The sequence below is a fragment of the Anguilla anguilla genome, chromosome 9 (genome assembly GCF_013347855.1).
Source record: "Anguilla anguilla isolate fAngAng1 chromosome 9, fAngAng1.pri, whole genome shotgun sequence".
NCBI classification, from domain to species: Eukaryota; Metazoa; Chordata; class Actinopteri; order Anguilliformes; family Anguillidae; genus Anguilla; species Anguilla anguilla.
Genome location: NC_049209.1, coordinates 19709427 through 19730005, shown reverse-complemented (window position 1 = coordinate 19730005; position 20579 = coordinate 19709427). Strand labels below are relative to the sequence as shown.

The following is a 20579-nucleotide window of genomic DNA, read 5'->3' as shown; positions in this document are numbered from 1 at the left end:
GACCACTAGCCACAGTGGCTGGTGAGCCAAAAAGTTAATATCAAGCCCTGCTTGTAGCTTCTGGTCCTTGTGGCTGGTTGGCAGTTAGTACTCAACTAAAGCTAAAAATAGTGGGTGGGTAGAGATTTTACTTTTAATTGGCGGCAATCCCAATCTTGTCTTTGATTATTCTGCAGAATATGAAATGTTCCACTTCAAGGACGACCTACTCTGTCGATTTTTTTTTCTTTATTGAATCTCATAATAAGCTCTGGAAAAAATTGAGACCACATCAAATTTTCAGTTTCAAAGTTTATGGATATGTGTTCTCATATTCTTTGAACTATTGACCACTTTTGATCTTAATTCCAAGCAAAAAGAATATCACTAAGAAACTATGTTTGTTGAAAATTACATCTGGTCAAAATGCTAAAAATATGCAGTGTTGATGTACATCGAGTAATTCAAACTAGTTTATACCCAAAAATAAATAAAAATAAAAATGTCTTCACTTAGGAAGAGTTCAACAATCAGTATTTGGTGGAATAACCCTGACTCTTAATCAAAATATACGGGGTGGTTTCTTAATTGTTCCCAGAGCTGTATTTGGCTGACCTGTGATCTCTTTGTTGTAATCAAAGTAATTTTAATGAGAAGGCACATCAAAGGTGGACACAGTTACACCATGAGCTATGGGTGGTTTCTGGAAATTGGTAGGGAAAGTCTGACTCTTGATCTTTGTCAGATTTAAAGGGGAGTCCAGGTGTATCTGGCATTCACCACTGGTCACGACTGGTCCTTCAGAGTGCGACTCTGATTGGATTTTGGTCCTGAACAGGAAAAGGCACAGGATCATGTCATTGCTGTGTTTCCTCCCTCTTCCCCTCACTCTGTCCCTTTCTGTTCCTCTTGTTCTCCCTTTTCGTTGTGCACATAGCATCCTGAAAGCAAACAAACTTTAATAATTAAAGAAAGTTTTGTAATAAAAATGCCACAGGATTGTGAGAATTATGAAAAATAACAGTGTTGAGAGTGGATCCCAAATCTCAGTATTCTTATTCTAATAACAGGGTACTAACACAATGCCTTAATATATATTTTGCCTAGAGATGTAGCACATAAGTTGTTTTCCATAAAAGAAGCAATCACTTAGGGGCTCTTTCACCTGTTCTGCTCTATAAGAATCCCTGAATAGGGTCTGCTGTTTCCATAAAACTCAGCTCAACAGCATTGCATCCCACTTCCTTCTTCAGGTCATTTCAGCGAACTGGTTGTAAAGTTACTCTCATTTTTTTCTTAGGCTGTAATTATATTTGTACTTTCATGTTGTGTTTATTTTCTGCCTGGAGTGCCCCTCTGTCCAAAAAAAGTAACATTCTCTAGTGCTTGAGCATTCTGTTTGCTGCAAGATCCTATGGAATACCTCACCCAACATGCCCTATACCACTACACCCAACCCCCATCCACTCACCTCCACCACCCGCCTCCCCCCAGTTGGTTCCAAAATGCTTCATGCAGTCTGGGTTACATTCTTCTTCCTGAAAGACATTATCACATAAACCCAGGGTAGCTTGGCAGGATACCCTTGTGTCAGACTGAAATAAGCTCCTTTAGAGCCATGCAGAAAGACCCATTCCTTTCTCTGGTAATCTCCCTGACTCGCTACAAGCAGACACCTTGGAGAGGAAGCTGAGGTCAGGAGACACAGTGAACCCTGATTGTCCCACCTGCAATAAAATATGTGGTTCTCAGATTAGACTATTTGGCCACCAGAAAAACTCACCGTTAAAAAAAAGAGATGTGGAAGTCGTCATCAGATTCAATGGACTGCCAAAAGCTAGCAAGGCTGTCTGTGTGCTTGTATGCGCATTTATGTGCTTTTGTGTGTGTGTCTGTGTGCATGTGTGTGTGTGTGTGTGTGTGTGTGTGTGTGTGTTGTTTAGCCTTCTAAATTCATTTCCTGCTCATCTGGCTTGTTTTCAGTGTTCCGTGTGCTGTGAATATCACAGTCACATGACTGTGGAGTATTTCTCTTGCATGCTTTTGGGAGTATGTAAAATGTAGTCTTCTGCAGCATGGAAGGCAGAAGAGAAGCCATCCTCTGCATCCAGTCAGCAGGTGACACATGGTGTTATTGTCATTGGATTTCACACTTTTTTTTTTTTTTGGAAGATGCCTGGCAACTAATCTAACACTTTTCAAGATGAGTCTGGGGATGATGGAAAGTAAATTAATTAAGTGTTACAGATGTTTCTCCTCCGCAATGCATCTGTGGTTTGCATTGCTTGCAGAAGCACGTGTCATTGCATGGTGTGTGCAGATCAGCTCCTCTGGGGTTTTCCCCTGTCCCCATCTGCTCTAACTGTATTAGACAGAAAACTGAAAGGTGAGCAAATGAATAATGAACTACATTTGATTATTTTGTGATGACATCATGGTTTCTGCCTTATATTGTGCTTTCTGACATTGAAATAAGGCTCCTCTAGCAAGTTAGAAGTAGCTGACAACAGTAGCAAGTCCAAAGTCATAACATATTCAAGTCAATTTTATATACAGTTAAATGCAAAATCATTTGGACAGTGACACAATTTTTGTTGTTTTGGTTCTGTACTCCAGCACGTAGGATTAAAAAAAAAAAAACTATGGATATGATGTTAAAGTGCTGACTCAGCTTTAATTTCAGGGCATTTACACGCATATCAGGTGATTTGTGTAGGATGGGATACATATCCCCCCCCCCCCCCCCCCCCCCCATTTTAGGGGAGCAAATATAATTGGACAATTGGCTCTAAGGTGTTTGTCAGGCAGCTGTGTGCCTTTGCTTCATTAATTCATGCACAATAAAGCAATCAAAAGGTCTAGAGTTAATTTGAGGCGTGGAATTTGCATTTGGAGTCTGTTGTCTCTCAACATGAGGACCAAATAAGTGTCAATGCCAGTAAAGCAGACCATCATGGGGCTGAAAAATCGAAATAAATTGATGAGTTTCAGGTCATGTTCAGAATGGAAGGAAAATTTGAGCAGAAGTGTTATGCCAAATTTTTTCCACTACTGTAGCTTTAGCTTCATGTATTTAGAAATGTTCTCCTGTGAAATACATTTTTCTTAAGAAATGTCTTCAAACACAGCCATCAGTAGCTAAACACATGTATTTCCTTGAAATAATTATATTTAGATCATTTTCATCCATTTTAATAGAAAATTACAAATTTGAAACATTAAACATTCTAGGTTTATTCATCTCAACCTTTGGGAACAATGGAATCATGATTTCTAGCAAGTATGAAGTCATTCAATTCATAAAATATGTCTGGTTTGATTTGAAGAGGGAAGTCCACAAGCAGACACTGAAAGGACTTGGTATGGCTCCCTCAATATATTCCCCAGTCTTATGTCTTGCAATTATGCTGCCAAAATGCACTCTTTAGCCCAATTTGCACGGGACTATTTTTACCCCGCAAGGTCCGTTATTGTCATTTTTAGGCATTATGTTAGTAATGGCAGCGGAGCATTAGGAAAAGAATCCCTGCTCTTTCACCTCTGCCACTGAAATGTCTTGCCAAACATTCAGAGATAGCCTGAATCTCAACACCGCCAACCGGAACCAAACACTCAAATGCATCTGTGTACCACTTGTACGGCAAGGTCTAATTGTTCAGATGCTTCTAATTCCACCACTGACTATCCCGGGGGCAGCACATATTTTCTCCCCTCTTTAGTTTTTGGCTAAAGTCGCACACAGATTCTGAGCACTTGTCTCCTGTGCGGCAGCTGGAACACAACTGAACTGATGCTGGTTGGTTAAACGGGGGGGTGTTAACCGAGGCTTTTCGTTACTGTCCTATAGATAGCAGGTATGTGATTTTCTTCCCCCTGCTTTTCAGCTGTCCACTGAAGTGGTGGAGAGAAAATGCTCATTTATTCAATGCTTGCCCCTCTGGCAAAAGCATATCCTCGCAGTTCCAGCTACTTCAGTCCCAATTAACTGAGTGTGTTTTTTCATCTGCAGAGAATTGTGAATTCTCAGAGATCTCAGCTGCTGCCTGAAAATGTTGTCATGCTGATTTTCTTGGGGGGAAAAAGCATGTCCTTATCCTAGGTTGGAAGTAGAAAATCATTCTCTAGTCATTGGAGCGTTTTTTTTGTTTGTTTTTTTTTTTAACTTAGTTTTGTGGCCACTGGCCAACTAAGAGAATATTAGTCTGACCAAGTTCAGACTTTTGCACTTTAATGAGGATATTTCAGACATTTTATTTTCATTTTATTGCAATTTAGTTTTATTTAGACAATGCATATGTTTTTTAAAGGTCATTTGTTTTTTTCATTTAAGAGATTCTATTTGCATTTGCACTGAAAAAAGAAATGGTTTAAGTTAGAAACATAGTTTTTGTATGCTTTATGACTCAGAAATAATATTTTTTTTCCATTGGAACTTTGTTAAAAATATTGTGAGTCTATCCATTCGTGAACCCTGTATTGTGTATTGTACTGAATCGTGAGCTGACTGTATCATTCCTATTAATCAAACACCATTGGAACACAGTGGGAAAGCTCTTTAAGACACTCTTGTCCACTACCTGTTTTAAGGCAGTGCATATTGACATATTTGAATTTATGTACCTTGTTTATATTCATATTTTTTTATGATTTTGTGCCTTAATGTTTCTCGTGGACTTTTTAAAGGCATTACACCGAGTTTCAGCTAACTTGAGCTGATTGTGAACAGTCTGTGGGAGAGAATGAATCTCTGGCAGCTGAGACAGCTGGAATCATTGCAGACACAGGGGGTATTGTTGGGGTAACCTGCATGGATCTGGGGAAGAATACGACTGTCACTGCCTTCAATTTTAATGCCCCACCACCTGACCTCCAGACTCAATTAAGGTTACATTACCCAGGGACTTTATCTTCTGCAAAGGTCTTTTCAAAACTAATGAGTTGCTTTAAGCAATTCTAGATGGCCGTGCTCGCAGAATGAGAACAGCCCTCATCAAAGATCAGCACAAAACGGTTCAAATTTGATTTGGTGGATGATACGAGCTCACAGCCACTGTATGTGCCACGTGTGAAAATACTCAGAACCCTTTTCATTCTCTGGCTTTCAGCTTTTAGAGCTGTGCAGCAGTCTGTGTGGAATCATATTGTGTCATACTGCTGTCTCCAGCCTGGCCGGAGAGTGAAAATGCCTTGTGATGTATAAGACAGCTTTATAAACACAGGGAGCTGGTTTCAGTTTGCTATGATCTGCAGCATATACTAACTATAAGAATAAGGCAAATCCCACAAGCAGGAAAAGTAATTTCATGGATTTAAATATTGTCATGTTTTTCTACATGTCGAAATTTTTGGGATTTTGGGTTTTTGAAAAATCAAGAATCTGTCTTTTAACATTAGCACCAAAGATGTGCCATTGGCAGTAAAGCAGACCACCATGAGGCTGAAAAGTCGGAATAAATTGATTAGAGACATAGCCAAAACATTGGGTGTGTCAAAAGCAACGGCTTGATACATTGTATGAAGGAAAAATGCATTGGTGAGATCAGCAGTAGCAGAGACCTTGAGGCTGACAGATCAAAATAAATTAATCAGAGACAGTCAAAATGTTGGGAATATCAACTGTTTGATACATTGTTAGAAGGCAAGCACGCACTCTTGAGTTCAGCAATAGCGAACAACCTGGTAGACCATGGAAGAGCACTGTAGTGGAAGACTGAAGAAAACCCCCTTTCCAGCTGTTGCACAGATCGAGAACACTCCAGAATGTAGGCATAGATGTGTCAAAGACTACCATAAAGAGAAGACTACATCAGCATAACCTCAGATGGTTCACTGCAAGATGTGAACCGCTGGTAAACTTCAAGAATAGAACAGCCAGGTTAGAGTTTGATTTTTTTTTAATTTAAAAAAAATTTAAGTACATTAAAAAGAAAAATGAACAAGGAAAGTGTGAAGAAGAGGGTTTGGGGGATCCAAAGCACCCCGACCTCACCTGTGAAGCATTAGTGTTATGGTTTGGCATGTATGGCTGCCACTGGAAGTGGTTGACTTATCTTTATTGATGATGTGACTGCTAACAGCTGCAACAGAATGAATTCTGAAGTGTACAGAAACATCTTATTTGCTCAGATCCAAACAAGTGCTTCAGAACGCATTGGATAGTGCTTCACCTTGCTGCAGAACAATGACCCCAAACTGTTAAAGCAAGCTAGCAGTTTTTCAAGGCCAAAAAATTGAAGATTTTGGCTAAGTCAGTCACCCGACCTGAACCCAATTGAACCTGCCTTTCATTTGCTGAAGACAAGACTGATGGGAAAAATCCCTGAAATCAAACTGGAATGGAAAAATACTGAGGTACAGGCCAGGTTAAGTATCACCAAGGAAGAGACCTATCACCTGGTGATGTCTATGGCTTGTAGACTTCAGGTAGTCATCAAAGGCCAGGGACCTGATTACTTTTCAGCCCCCAGAAATGCACTTTAACTCACTTAATGTTCATGGTTTAATTTAAAATCTAATGTGCTGGATTACAGACAACAAAAATTGTGTCACCGCCAGAAAACTTACTGGCTGCATTATATATAATTTGCAGGGCCCACAGCTGGAGAGGGCCCACAAAAATGTAATGTTTTATTTAAAAAGGGCAGTATTCTTTCAGGAGGCCCAGAATCCCTAAATATGCCGTTGATATATATTGTGCATATATACAATATATTTAATATTGTGTTTTTAGATTAAATTTTATTGAAAGAAAATTTCATGTTCTGTGCTCATCCAAGTACTACTACTGTACAGCCTCTTGGAGAAGATTTAAAGGTCAAAAGAGTAATTTAAAATTGATATTTATAATTCATTTTATGTTCTGACATTATCTACATAAAATATATGCAAAAAAAACTATTCATGAATTTGGCAGTAGAAAATGGACTCATTAATAATGCACCAAGAATTTTATATTGTTAAATTAATTGGACTTTTTGTTAACAATGGGGCTCATCTACTGTGATTGACCAGTTTCTCCATTGAGGCCCAGTGCTTGTTAAAACCAGAAAACATTTTCCAAAGAGACACCATGACTAATGTCAAGGAAAAACAAAAGAGAGCCATGCTTTGTTATGAGCAGTCTGTAGATACAATTTCAGTCACCAGCAAAGGTCATCAATTGTAAGAAAGCAAACCGTCCTGACCTTTTTAAATACTGCCCTTTCACTGGCTTATACAGCCATTTCACCTGATGCAAGCACAACAGCGTCTCTCAATTTAGTTTGGCTAGACGAGAAATTCGCTATGCTTTTCATACATTTAATATGACAGATTTGACACCCACAGCCAGGGCAGCAAACATTTAATTTAGTGTGCACTTGTAATGTAAGGGATGTTCACTGCAGCTATATATGTTAAATCACGAGCTCAAGGGCAGAAGTCATTGGCATAATTAGCACGTGCACCCGCAACATTTCTCGTTACGAGCCCAGATCATGGGCCTTTACACCACACTGTTGCCTGCTGAGATAAAAACCTCTTTTCGAATCTTATTATTGATTGCGTAAGACTCAAAACAAGATAGAAAAAGGTACATGGCAGGAACTGTAAATAATCAGTGTTCTTTGTTTTGCAGAAGGGGAGTCAGTTCACACAACAAGATGTATGTCCAAAGTCCCGAGTCAGAATGGTGTTCACTGTGTGAACTAAACTGTGTTCTTGGCTAGAAATAGCTGTACAAAATAAGTATTGTATCTTATTGAACCTGTGTTTTGTAGTTGTCCATGACCATGAAATGCACTTTTTGTACGTCGCTTTGGATAAAAGCGTCTGCCAAATTAAAAAAAAAAATGTAATGAGTCATTACCTCTCATGAGACAGCAGTGTCACAGAAGCAAAGCATGCCATGTACAGGCTGTTCCCTATGCTGAGTGCGTTATGTTGGACCCCCAGGGAGTCTGTTTCTACCAGAGACAACCCTCCGTGAGTGAAAGTGTTTGAAGGTACAAACATGGCAGCCAGTGAGGTCATTTGCTACAACAGTAGGTGGGGCCCTATGTTGAAGAGGTCCCAGGTTCCAGCCTGGGTAATGCCATGAGTCACTTATGAGACTGCAGCAATGGGCTCACTCATAAGAGCATATGATAAATGCAGAACTGTTAATTTGCCACTGGTAACCGCTCAGAACTTGGCATGAAGCTGGGAGGAACAAATGTTGCTATAACCACAGCAACCCTGGCCTACCTAAACCTATTATAACCATGGCAAGATCCTGGTCATAGTCAGCTCAATATATGCAGTTTCCACTGAGATTCCAGTCCACACTATATTTAAAGCCACAGTGGCCATTTATGAATGGTGCATTACCCACGTGGGGGTGTGGCAGATAATTATGAGGAAGCGAACAGGAAACTGACATGATATTAAAAATATGAACATCCATATGGATTATTGAAGAACAGTGGTTGCTTATTACACATAATTGTCTGTAATTTGCTGTTTATGGGGGCAATTCAGTCAACTGCTCCATTTACTTCACCTCTCAATTATCAGATCTGCTGCCTGAGAATGTCTTTAGATAGCCTGTGGAACATGAAAAGCAGTACATGAATACTCAGTAGCACTTTTAGGGCATTTTAAAAAGAAAAATGGTGTTATGTACTGATAAATGAGTCATGCTTCAGTAGCTGAATGGTTAGAGTTAATGGTTTCAGGCCAATAATATGAGCACCTTGTGACACAGGATGCACTTGTCTCACTTCACTTGTGGATCATATGCTTGTAATTGTGAACATGTGAATAACAGTTTGTGAACTTAGATATTGGGTTTTGAATGCTTATATGGCTTCAATTTGATGCTAACACTATTGAATATATATTCATTATAATGCAATAGGAACTTAAGCATACCTAGAGTGGTTCAAAATTTCATTCATCTTTTTTCACAGCGTGGGAAGCAATGGCACAGAGGCAGTGGTTTTGCTAAATCTACTTGCTGGCTCTTACTGCTGTCTGTGGAAATAACACGTGCGGTCAGAGCCGTGCGATTGGTCAAAGATCAGAGCTGTCACAGCTGAAGCTGAGTGAACTTTTGCCACTCTCTGCATGCCGTTTGTTGCTGGGGCACCACATTTGCATGTTGTTTTAACTACACCTGCAGCAGAGCCCTCATAGGATGCAACGACTTCCGTTGATTTTGCAGTTATACTCTGAACAGCCCCGTAGCACTGGTGGGCGTGAAGGAAAGTAGTTTGTGTTGGCTGAAACAAGCACCCGTCCTCCCTGTGGGGGAGGCTTACGCTTCTGGCCTAATCGAGTTCCTTCAGAGCCTGTAGCACTGTGAGATCACTCTTCTTTTTCTCCCTCCATCTCTCTCATGTTTTTCCTGTGTTTTTTTTCTGCAAATCTGGGCTGAGCAGATGCACCCCTGAGAATGGCATGGATAGTTTTTCATTTAGCAGATGAAATTCTGTGGGGTTTTTAGTTGTTTTTGGTATTGATATTTTTTGAGAGTTTGCACTGATGAAGCCAGTAACAGCATATGTGGAGAGAGAAACTGGGAGTGTGTGTGCGTGTGTGCGTGTGTGCGTGAGTGCGTGCGTGCGTGTGTGCGTGTGACAGAGAGAGAGAGAGAGAGAGAGAGAGAGAGAGAGAGAGACAGACAGACAGACAGAGATAGAGATAGAAAGCACTGGTGCTGGCTTAGGGAAGGGAAGGATGTGGCAGACGACATGGAATGCAAGATGTTTGATGGTATTCTCAGAAGAGCAGTTTGATTCCGGTGTCATTTTGTACTTTTTTTTTTTTTTTTACTGTATCAGGAGGGTATTCTCAAAAGGAAGGTAAATGACTTTCAAAAGGAGCTCTTGATTAATTACAGCATATTGTAATTCCTCGTGGATTTGTGCTTTTTAGACCGGAAACAAATAATACAACAAGCTCACAGGCAAAATAAGCTCTAAAGCTTCCACTGACTCGCACCTAACTGTGGGGAGAAATGAGACAGGGGATGCAACTCAAGCACTTGATAAGCTCACGTCTTTTGTACAGAACATGCTTCTAATATTAACTTTATGTTGCATTTTAGCAATTTTAAGGATTTCCTTTGTAGGGTAGGTAAAAAAAAAAAAAAAACAGCGTCCAGTTCCTTGCTTTGCTAACCTCAGACCACGGGACCAGAGTGAAGCAGGTAGCAGAGAATCTCATGATACTGAAATTGTTTTTAACACGCTAATTTCTGCATAACTATGGGATGTGTAATGTGCTCGTATATGCACATCTTTTTTCAGAGAGTGGGGCTGGGGGGAGATTGGCTCTCTCTTCCAGAAATATTTTTGCTGTACCTGTCAAGGCTGGCTCAGGCTGTTCATCCTCTTTTTCTGGGTTCATATGTGGATCATTTCCCCTCACCTATGCTGAGCAGACATCCTCTTTTTCAACATTTCTTCTTTTCTTCTTTTTTTGGGATCGAAAATACAGTATCTTTCCAGGGGGGATTTCTAAATTGTCCGATTTGGTTTTGCTCGTACCATACACCATATATAAACAAATGGCCTACTGTGTTTATAACACTCGCCTGCCCCTGTCCACTTTTTTAAAATCCAATATGTGGTCGCCCTCACCTTTCTCAGAATCTTGACATAATCCTTTTTTGAAACATTCATAAACGCTAGGTGCCATGTGTAGACTGCATAATTGTATTTACAATTTGAATTGTCCATCCTTGTCTGCTGTTATAACTGCTAACTGCATGGAAGCAAGACCTTAATATGGCACTCTAAGATGACTTATGGGATTCAATATTTCATTGGGTTCATTTGTTCTTCCCTCTGCATCCATCATGTTTTTATTCAGGTTTTCACTGCAATACTGTGGCAACACCTGTGTGTGGATATTTCTAACAGATTGTTTATCTTATTGGATTGTACATTAATCCCAAAAGTATTCGGTGACTGGTATTTGCAGTTCAAAGCATCTTCAAGTGTGTGTCTGCACACACAAAATACTTCAAATAATATGTGCCTCAAAGCATATTCCCAACACACCCCTGTCCCACCTCTTCAATCTTCAAAGTTGCCTCAGTTTTATATAAATTTGACTCCTGCAGCAATGGGGGGGGGGGAAATCATTGGAAAAATGTCATATTCTCCCTGAATGAGTAATTGACGGGTGATCCTAAATATACAGTAAATACAATTTTGCAGGATTTCTGAGAAAGGTCAGAACTGCTGACTTCACACTTTGGGCTCTATTTTTCGACCGGTGCATGGCGTGTTGATATTTCCATCATGAATTTTGACGCGGCTGAGCCATTCTGTAATTTTGTGACTCACCGAGCACCAGAGTAGGAGGAGAACCACTGCTGGGGATGTGTTAGTCAAAATTGGGCAGCACATAGCAGTTTTAGTGCAATTTAGAGTTAAATTTTCAATAGAGTGTAAAAGAAGTGTATTTAAAACAGGATGAAATCACAACTCATCCAGTCCCACTCAGTTAAGTTAAACCATGGCATTGTTATGATCTAATAATAGTTTCCTGAATTTTTTTTTTTTTTCATTCATTTGACCAACACTGAGTCATCTTCCTGCTGTGAATGGGATGACTGGCATTGTGTGAACTTGGTTTTAAAAAAAATATATATTTATTTATTTTTGTGAAATGTCAAGATACTGTTGTCATTATTTCTTTGTTATAGCATAGTGCATTTAAGATATTTAGCTAGTTTCATTGGAAATTAAAACTGGCCTATAATACGTTTAGGTTTAGGCTTCATTTTAATTCTGACAGAAGAAAATTTTAACAAATTTCTCTTATTTTTGAATGACAGCTCAAACTCTACATCTTCTGCAAAAGAATGTCCTGAATGAATCCAGCTGCAACACACCCACCAGTGTCGCACGCTTTGAGCTGTGCATTCCTCGCCTCAGGTCACAAAAATACCAACATTCAATGGCCACGCCCAGTGCACCCATGTGCCACTGTGCCCATGCACCATGCCACATTAATTCTAGAAAATAGAGCCTGTTATTTGTAATGTGGCTGTTCAGCCACAGGCTAGTTTTCCTTGGTGGGTTCATTGCACAAGTATATGAAACCGTCAATGAAAAATGCAGCCGCAGTGTCTCATGCCCATTTGCTCAGTGCCTGTTCTCCCGTAACAGATTGGCCAGTGGCATTCCGAACATGGACTGTATATGGAGAAGAAGCTGCATTCTCTCAACGTGACGGACACTCTCTTCAATGCCACCCTCACCATCACCACCATCCTTGTGAGTACTTTCCTCTGAACCCTTGGGTATCCGCACACAGTCAAATACGCCTGCCAAGGTGACCAAGTCCAGAACAATCTTGTCTGTGCCAATGTTGTCCTTATCCTTTACCCTATCCTTGGCACCAGCCTTAATTCCAACTTTAAACCTAACTGTAACCCAAAACACAAAGCAAAAATGAACTTTACTCTTGCTGCTAACACTACCTTTAATTCTAACTAGGGCGTTTAAGGTACTACAAGTGATGGGCCGAGTATCTTGAGTGCTGGTATAAGAAGCTTTCTGAATGTTTGATAGCTCTCCCAATGGTAAAAGCATAATGAGGCCAAGTTATAGAATTCTCTTCTGGCTCTTATGTTTCTCAGAAAATTGCCTAAATGTCCTGGAAAACATTTAGGGCCAGATTTACTAAAGAATCGCAGCACGAGACATTCGCTATATTGTGGCTCCGTTGCGGTCGCAGATACCGACACATTAACAACCGATTTACCAAGACTGTTTCTATTTAAGCAATCAAATAAATTCAACGCCCTCATTCGCAATTCTGCGGTAGCAGACGCCCATAAAAAGGGCCTGAAAGTATATCGGATGCTTACACATTCAGGTTACAAGGCGCTGAGAAATGGATCTGGAGCAACCAGTCACAAGTAGCGAGGGAAGCAAAATAAAAAGAAAACTTAAATTTACAGATCAGGAAATATAGGCAATGGTCAAGGAGAAACAGCGCCATAATTCCATATTATAGCATAGGAATTCAACACCAATGGCGAGGATATACATTTGAATTGACATTGCATACAACATTAATTCATTTGGTATAATAAAATGAACAATAGAAGATGTGAAGAAAAAATGACATTTTTCTTGGGAGGGCAAAAGACACAGGTGGTGCTCCAACTGAGGAAAGAATATCAACACCGATAAAACAAATGGTGGAAAATCCTTGCAAAATGAGCAGTCGTGAGGGTGGAATGAATAGACATGGATGAACTTGTGAAATTGTAATCAGAACTGCACTTTTATAGTAACTGCTAGCTGATGACTTCAGCAGAAGTATTGCGTCTTTCCAATAAAACAGATATAATTTCATATTCTGAAAATAAATGAGAAGTGTTTAGTAGAAACATGTCAAACATATTTAAATCCCATCTCCTTTCCAGAATGTTAAGCATCAGAGGATGCCATTGTTCATCTCCGACCCATGCAGCCCACATGGGAAACCACTGTGGAGGACTTGCATAGCCTGACAGGCTTCTCTGGCATCCTGTGTGTGAGGTATAGGCCATACCACCTGCTTTCAGGAGTTCCAAAAATTCTCACACAAAGTGAGCGGTCACAAATAATGCAATTAATAATTAATTGTGGAGTACAGAGCCAAATAATTAAAAGAATATGTCTTTGTCCCAGGCATTATGGAGCTCACTCCATATACAATAAAAGTAGGTGTGAGATTATTTCTGAAATAAATGTAAAAACAGCCTGCTGAAGCATGAGTTGCTAGAATTGTATGATAATGGGCCAATCAGAATTCACAGCAGTTCATTCAGCATGCTTGCTCTGATGTCTCAGCTGAAAGAATTCCAAAACTCTCCTAACTACACTGACATCTACATGAAACACAGACTGAAGACAAATATATAGATTATTCAGAAGTGACACAGATGTTTTCCAAGCTGTAGGCTGTATTCTGCTGCAGTACTCCTAAGTATGAGCTTTCTAGCAGCAAGGTGCTTTGATGCAGGACCCACCCACAAAATTGGGTATCCAATGGGTAGGTAAAATTACCTTTTTTTCCTGTTTACAGCAGCACAATTCAGTTTTTTCTTAACTGTAATGTGTTTGTTGGAGATTAGAACTCACAGAATTTCAAACTCTGTTGGCAGAACTTCCGGTCAGCTATTTTTAACGATTAAATGAACAAATGAATGAAGGAATGAGTGACATAAGTTTGTATAGTACTTCCATCTCTTTGAATGAGCTAACAGCTCTTTATATTGAATGGTGTGAGGGCAGGGGGAACTCACCTCAAACAATGGCGGTGTTTTAGCTCTTGGTTGGGAAAGGAGATAAGGAGGCCACAGAGGGGGCAGAAGGCACGTTTGTTCCTGGGTACGATGTGGGAAAATACAGTCCTTCCAGTAGGCATATAATGGGCACTTCACACGTGTGCTTCTCCTGCTTTTATTTTGCTAGTCTTTGGGTAATGAGGTAATCTGTGCTCATCCACACTTTGAAGTATAGCTTCTAGCTGTTTCCCTTACTCTGTCTCTCTCTGTCCTCACAGTCCTGCGAAATGCCTGTAATGTAATGGACGCATGCGCAGGTGGTGCTAACGCCTAACGTTACTTTAGCTAACCCTAACATGTTCGTGTTTCGCCTACTTTAGTTAACATAGCTAGCGCGTACCACCGATACAGATGTATGGACACACATAGGACAACAAATAATGTTACAGAGCTGAGAACATGCCATAGCTAGCTAGCTATATAGTTTTACTCATGACACTTTGTACAGGTGCACCATGGGTCTGGACGGTTTCATGCTTCTATCCTTTCCTTTCATGTAATTGTCAACTATCCCCTTAGCCCTCTAATCATCCCCATCTAAATGGAATAGTGGGAGTAGGTGATTCAGCCCATCTTGGCTTGGCATTTTCAATATGAAAAATATTTAAGATTTTGGTGACTGAGCTTGAAAGAAAACTTATTAAACCAGTTAAAATAACAACAAACAAAAGAATAAACATGGTAAACACTGTAAAGAGAGAAGGATTAGAAAATTACAGTAAATTTGTAATAATTTTTTTAAAAAGCATTTTTTTGTTATAAATCTGTTAGACTCAAACAAATGCATATATTGGTGAGCACACTCACAGTTTTTCTTCTAAGGTGTTAATTTTAGTGGTGTAGTTCAGCTTCTTCAGGCCAGTTTGCAGTTACAGTAGGTGATGTATGAATGGCCGATGGATATCGCCACATTGTAACCAACATTCAAATTGTTTGACTTTGATATTGAACTCTCTGGCTCATAAAATGTAGCCTACAAACACGTAACCAATCAGAACACATCACCAATGTGGAGTCATTGATGGAATCTTTGTAGTCTGCCCGGTCGGTAACATACAGGCACGGAAACATTGCAATTGTGTTTATCACACAAGTGTGTAGTCTTCCATTTTATGTATTTTAAGGTTAGGTTGGTTGATGATTTTACCCTTCGCTAAAGATAATTACAGGATACGAGAATGTTCTATAATAATATTATCATGACAACTGAGCCAGCAATGGGGTCAAAGTTCAATACAATTTTTGTCGCTAGCAGGAGTAGAACAAGCAATCGAGTATTGCTGGTGGACGCTACCCTCCAAATTTGGTATATTAGACAGGATCCAATGGCAGGTCATTCATTCACTGAACTGAAGGCTGCAGGGTTCACAGAAAAAAACTAATAAGCAAATCTTCTTGATACACTGAATAGCTGTGGGATGTCCAACATTGGACTGGGAGATCAGGCTGCTTCGGTTAATTAGTCTCAGCAATGGGCACGACCACAAATTGTCTGTCGCTCAGTATAAACTAAAAGTCATCACAATCAACCATTAAAATGTGATAATCGCCAGTGGCAACGATCATACATTGGGTAACTGCAAACTGGCCTTTCTTGTTCTTCTGATGTTTACTGGTGGTTGGCAAACGGCATGTGAGAATTTGCAGCCCACCCAAAACCCTGCCCATTGCACACCAGGCTAATCGTTGCAATAAGTGGCCGTGGACTTTGAAATATCGATCACAAAGGAGCTTTCAGCATTTTGAACAGCAGTTCGTTTGAAGCATTTGGAATCCTTATTGCACACACATACTGTAAACACACACACATACGGGGATGTACACACGCACACACATACACATACACATACATATCTATCCCTTTCTATGTTCTACTCCTAGAACTAAGGTGTTGGCAGACCCAACATGGCATTAAACTTTTATTAACATAATTTGATTGATAAATATAAACAAAGAGAATGCAAGAATAAATGAATGGATGAAGAAATAAACAAGGTGAGTTCTGTAGAGGACTGCAGTGTGCAGGCAACAGTCACAACAAGCCCCCAAGTACCCACTACCCCCACCTCTCCCACTCCCACCCCTGTCCCATCACCGTAGGCCAGACTCACCAGCTGTCATCGAGGGCAGCCAAGTGGAGAGTCCTCCGCCCCCCCCACCCTCCCAGGCTCATCCATGGCTGTCAGCGGCAGGAGCCCGGCTTGATCAAATTTCAAGGGAAAAGCCGTACAATCGGTCAGGGGCTTTGGCTCTGCTTGCTAACAGCTCTGCTAGCGGAGGCCTGAAGCCTGCCAGTCTTTTACAGCCCTAATTAAGGATTATGGTGAACCTATTAGCCCTCTCCAACTGTGGGCACAGTGAACCAGAGGCTGATGCAGGTGGAGGGAGGGGGATAACTGTCCTCATTCAGCAGGCAGGCTTAGTAAGAACAGGTCTGTCCTTTCTGGGGAGATTAGTCATGAAGTTGTGCTCTACAAAGAGGCAACTTCACCACCCTGAAGTCTTCAAGTTTCCTGGGGTGTTCGCCAAGTGACAGGGTTTGCCGTAGAGGTCAGCGCTGGATGCCATGTTCCATCTTCCGGTCGCTTTGAGGCGATTACAAATTTGCTTCTTGTCAGAGGATGTGCGGCTTTACCCTAAGGCATGATAACCAGTCAGATTAAAGACCCGACATGTAACTTGTCCCCCATTTAAAAACTTTATTATGCCCGCAAGCGACCAGTTGTGAGCAGCGAGAGCGATGCCAGGCGATCTCGTCGGAGGATGTGTGGCTTCGCCTTTAATGTTGTGGCTGCGGGCGGCCGCGAGATTGAAAACCAGTCCAGAGCGAACTTCTGTTGTGACGCGTAGTCGTCTCCAAAATGGCACATCCAGCTGAAGCAGTCCATTAGCATGTCCGTTAGCAGTTTGGATTGCGTCCTGACCTTGCTGGTGCAGACACCTTTCACAGTAGGTGGGGAGCATTTCAGTCTGCAGGGCATCCTCTGCCTGACTGGGAAAGAGCAGGTCCTCTGGTGACCCAGTGGCAAGGGCCTGCTTGCGCCGGCTGCATCAGCTGCGCAGCCCGCCACCACGGCAGCGTGAAAGAGGAAAGAGGCGTGGCGGACTGCAGTGCGTTTCAGACGACATGCATGCTAATGCGTCCGCTGTTTAATTAATAAGATGTTACAGCAATGGGACATGCTCACAAGTACATCTGGGTGCTCCAGATTGTGAGAGAATAAATTAGTGTCTGTAAATGGGTGGAAGAATATGTGCGAGGGGACGCGTAAGCAGGTACACTTAAGAATGGAAGAATGGCTGCGCTGAGCCGATACACGGGGAAATACGTATTTAAGCTGCCTGAAATCTCCTGTGCTGTAGACCCTTCTGCGCCTCAGTGGCTGTGTTTGGCACACAGGGAATTGAGCTCCACTGGTGCCTTCAGTGCCCTGTCACCCACCGTAGCACCGACACCCTCCCGTTATCTCTACTGGCACAGCATGTCCCTGGCTTTTGGGTGGGGGGGTGGGGGTGGGGGCAAGGACAGAAACAGAGAGAACGAGTGTGTGTGTGTGTGTGTGTGTGTGTGTGTGTGTGAAGAACAGGAAGGTCAGTTGGAAGGGGTGGGGGGCACTGTCACCCCCCCCCCCCCAATCAGCTCTGGAGCTTGCCTGATCCTCAGAAACTTGGACCAGCCAAGGGGCTGGCTCCCCATAATGATGCTGCCAATCAAAACTGAAGAGTGTCAAATTTGTGTGCAAGGGGGGATTTGCTCGAATTCAGCCAAATTGTTCCGCACTCAACAAAAGTCACCTTTATGTCTCCAGGTGGCTTTTATTATGCGCATTTGATACCATTTGATTCAAGATATGCACAGGGGATAAAATGCCAGGGACATGTCTTAATGCAGCCAGTCTAAATAATCAAGACAGGAAATTCAAATGAGCTTTCACCTAGGAAAGCCTCTAAATTCACTGTTAGCCTGAGGGATCACGTGCTAGGCTTTCAAAAGACTGTTTAGATGGATAACAGCACAAAACTTGATTGATGGCTGGGTAACACTATTATGATTGGCAGGTCAGCGTGATGTCTTTTCTTATTTGTTTGTGATTAACTGTTTCTGCCTTATAGGAAATTGACTGATGTATGATGGACCTGCTAAATAATTTATTTATTTAAAAAATAAACAAGCAAATCTGCCTCTCTGTGTACTCATCAATCCACTCTGAGGCTGGCCTATGGCCAGCATTTAATTAACCATAGCAGCCTACTCTCCCTGTCAAATGTTGGACAGCCCACACCTATTAAGTGTATCAAGAAGATTTATTTATTAGTTTTTTTCTGTGAACCCTGCAGCCTTCAGTTCAGTGAATGAATGACCTGCCATTGGATCCTATCTAATGTACCTAATTTGGAGGGTAGCGTCCACCAGCGATGCTCGATTGCTTGTCCTACTCCTGCTAGCAACCAAATTTGCATTTATATTATGCAGTGTAGCCATGGCTAAAGTATCCATTCAGGGCAGAGGGGTAACATGCGTGGATGATTTAATGAGTTAATGACGAATGGAACAGATTTGCATTTATAGAGTGTTGTACCAAGTCTTAAAGAGGCTTTTTTTAAAGTGGCATTTTGCATTTTCTGTGCACGGCCACTTTCTTCTGACAAAATTAAGTGTCTCGCCTCTGTCTGGGACTTTTAGCATTTTTCTGCAGATGGACTCTCTCTCTAGATTCAGCATCACAACTGAGTCCAGTTGTTTTTCCTCCTGAGAATCAGAGTGGAGCAGAATACATTTCCACAATGCTCATGAGTTTTGATCGAGTTCTGGCTGCTTCTCTGGTAAACTTTCCACACGGTAGAATAATACCAGCTCCCAGATAATCGGGGAAGAAGTTCTGAACGGCATGTTCTAACAGCAATGGGAGATTGTCACATCTCATTTTTTAATAGCCCCTGTAGGTTTCTGGGACCTTCAAGATAGTGATGGTTAAATATTCTACTGGGAGTGACAGCTCTTCACATAGCAGTGGCTCAAATTTGAATTGAAATTCGAAATTCTGATACCGTGGTTAGTGCAGACCAATATTTCGCAGAAAAGGAATGGAGTCAGAGTCAATGCTAAAAGCTTTTTACATTTATTTCAAGGTTGACTTCATGCAGTAAATTCTATTCATTTAAACGTTGAAGAAGTAGTGTGCATTTAAGGAAATGTCATGAATCCACTATCTCACACAAACTCAATCACAGACTATCATTTTGTTGTAAAATAAAATGGGTCAAAATTTGGCTGGTGGCCTGGAAATGGGATTTCTTTATCGAGGGATTAGGTTACACAACAAAACTTCGATCAGCATGCTTCCTCTGCCCGAGACGATATTAAGCCCTGAACAAGAATCTTCATCCATGTGGATACAGGATGAGTAAATCTGTAACAATGTGGGTCCAAGGCCAGGACTCTCTCCAGCTGTGAGGATTACATCTCCAGTGATCCTCTGTGGAAACTACAAATGAACAGACACTCCCGAACAGCTCAGCTGGCAAAGGCTCTCCACTTCAACAAGAGCCCAGCACAGTATCCCTGAGTTCACTAGTTTGAGTCAAGAGGTACAGTGTGGTACTGCATTAGCCAGGGAGAGTAACAGATTTTTTAGGACTGTGCCCATTCACGGCCACAAACTAATACAATTTCTGATGATTCGTGTGAAAGATATATTCAAATGTCTCAACTTCAGTTTTATACAGTACCTGTCAAAATGCAATAAATGTACTTATTTTCAATGGATTGGTGAAAGCAAACAGGAAAAGCATGTTTAAGGGTTCTGCCCAGGCACAGCAACGAATATACATTATGACAACGAGTGTGAAATATTTGAATAAATGTCTGAACTTCAGGTTTTGTGCGTGTCAAAATAGAAATGCATGCAATTACTGTCAATGGTGTAAACAAGTGGAGTGCAATGCATGGGAAGGCAAAGCACAAGATTAAATGTCTCTCCCTGGTTCGCAGTTTGCCCAATTCCCCCCGGAAACTGAAAGCGGGAGTGCAAGTGGGTGACATTAAAGCAGCAGAATGGAGGTTTTACCCCAGTGGCCAGCTCTCGCCTCCTCACCGATGTTTGTGCAAAGAAACAAATGTTGTTTGAATAGAGAAAACAAGTTTTAAGTACAAAAATAAACCCGAACTAACCTAGAAGGGTTGGGGTGAGGCTCTTAGTGGCACGTCTAGGCAAAGCACTGGTCGTTAGTGCAGTGTCATGCATTGAGGTCCGCGGCTCAATGTTGACCACGTCTGACCGCGTTT

The 20579-nt window shown here is 41.3% G+C and overlaps 1 pseudogene; it reads left to right on the top strand.

The window, feature by feature from the left end:
• Positions 1 to 20579, top strand: part of LOC118235721 — a 308484-nt pseudogene that overhangs the window by 255716 nt on the left and 32189 nt on the right.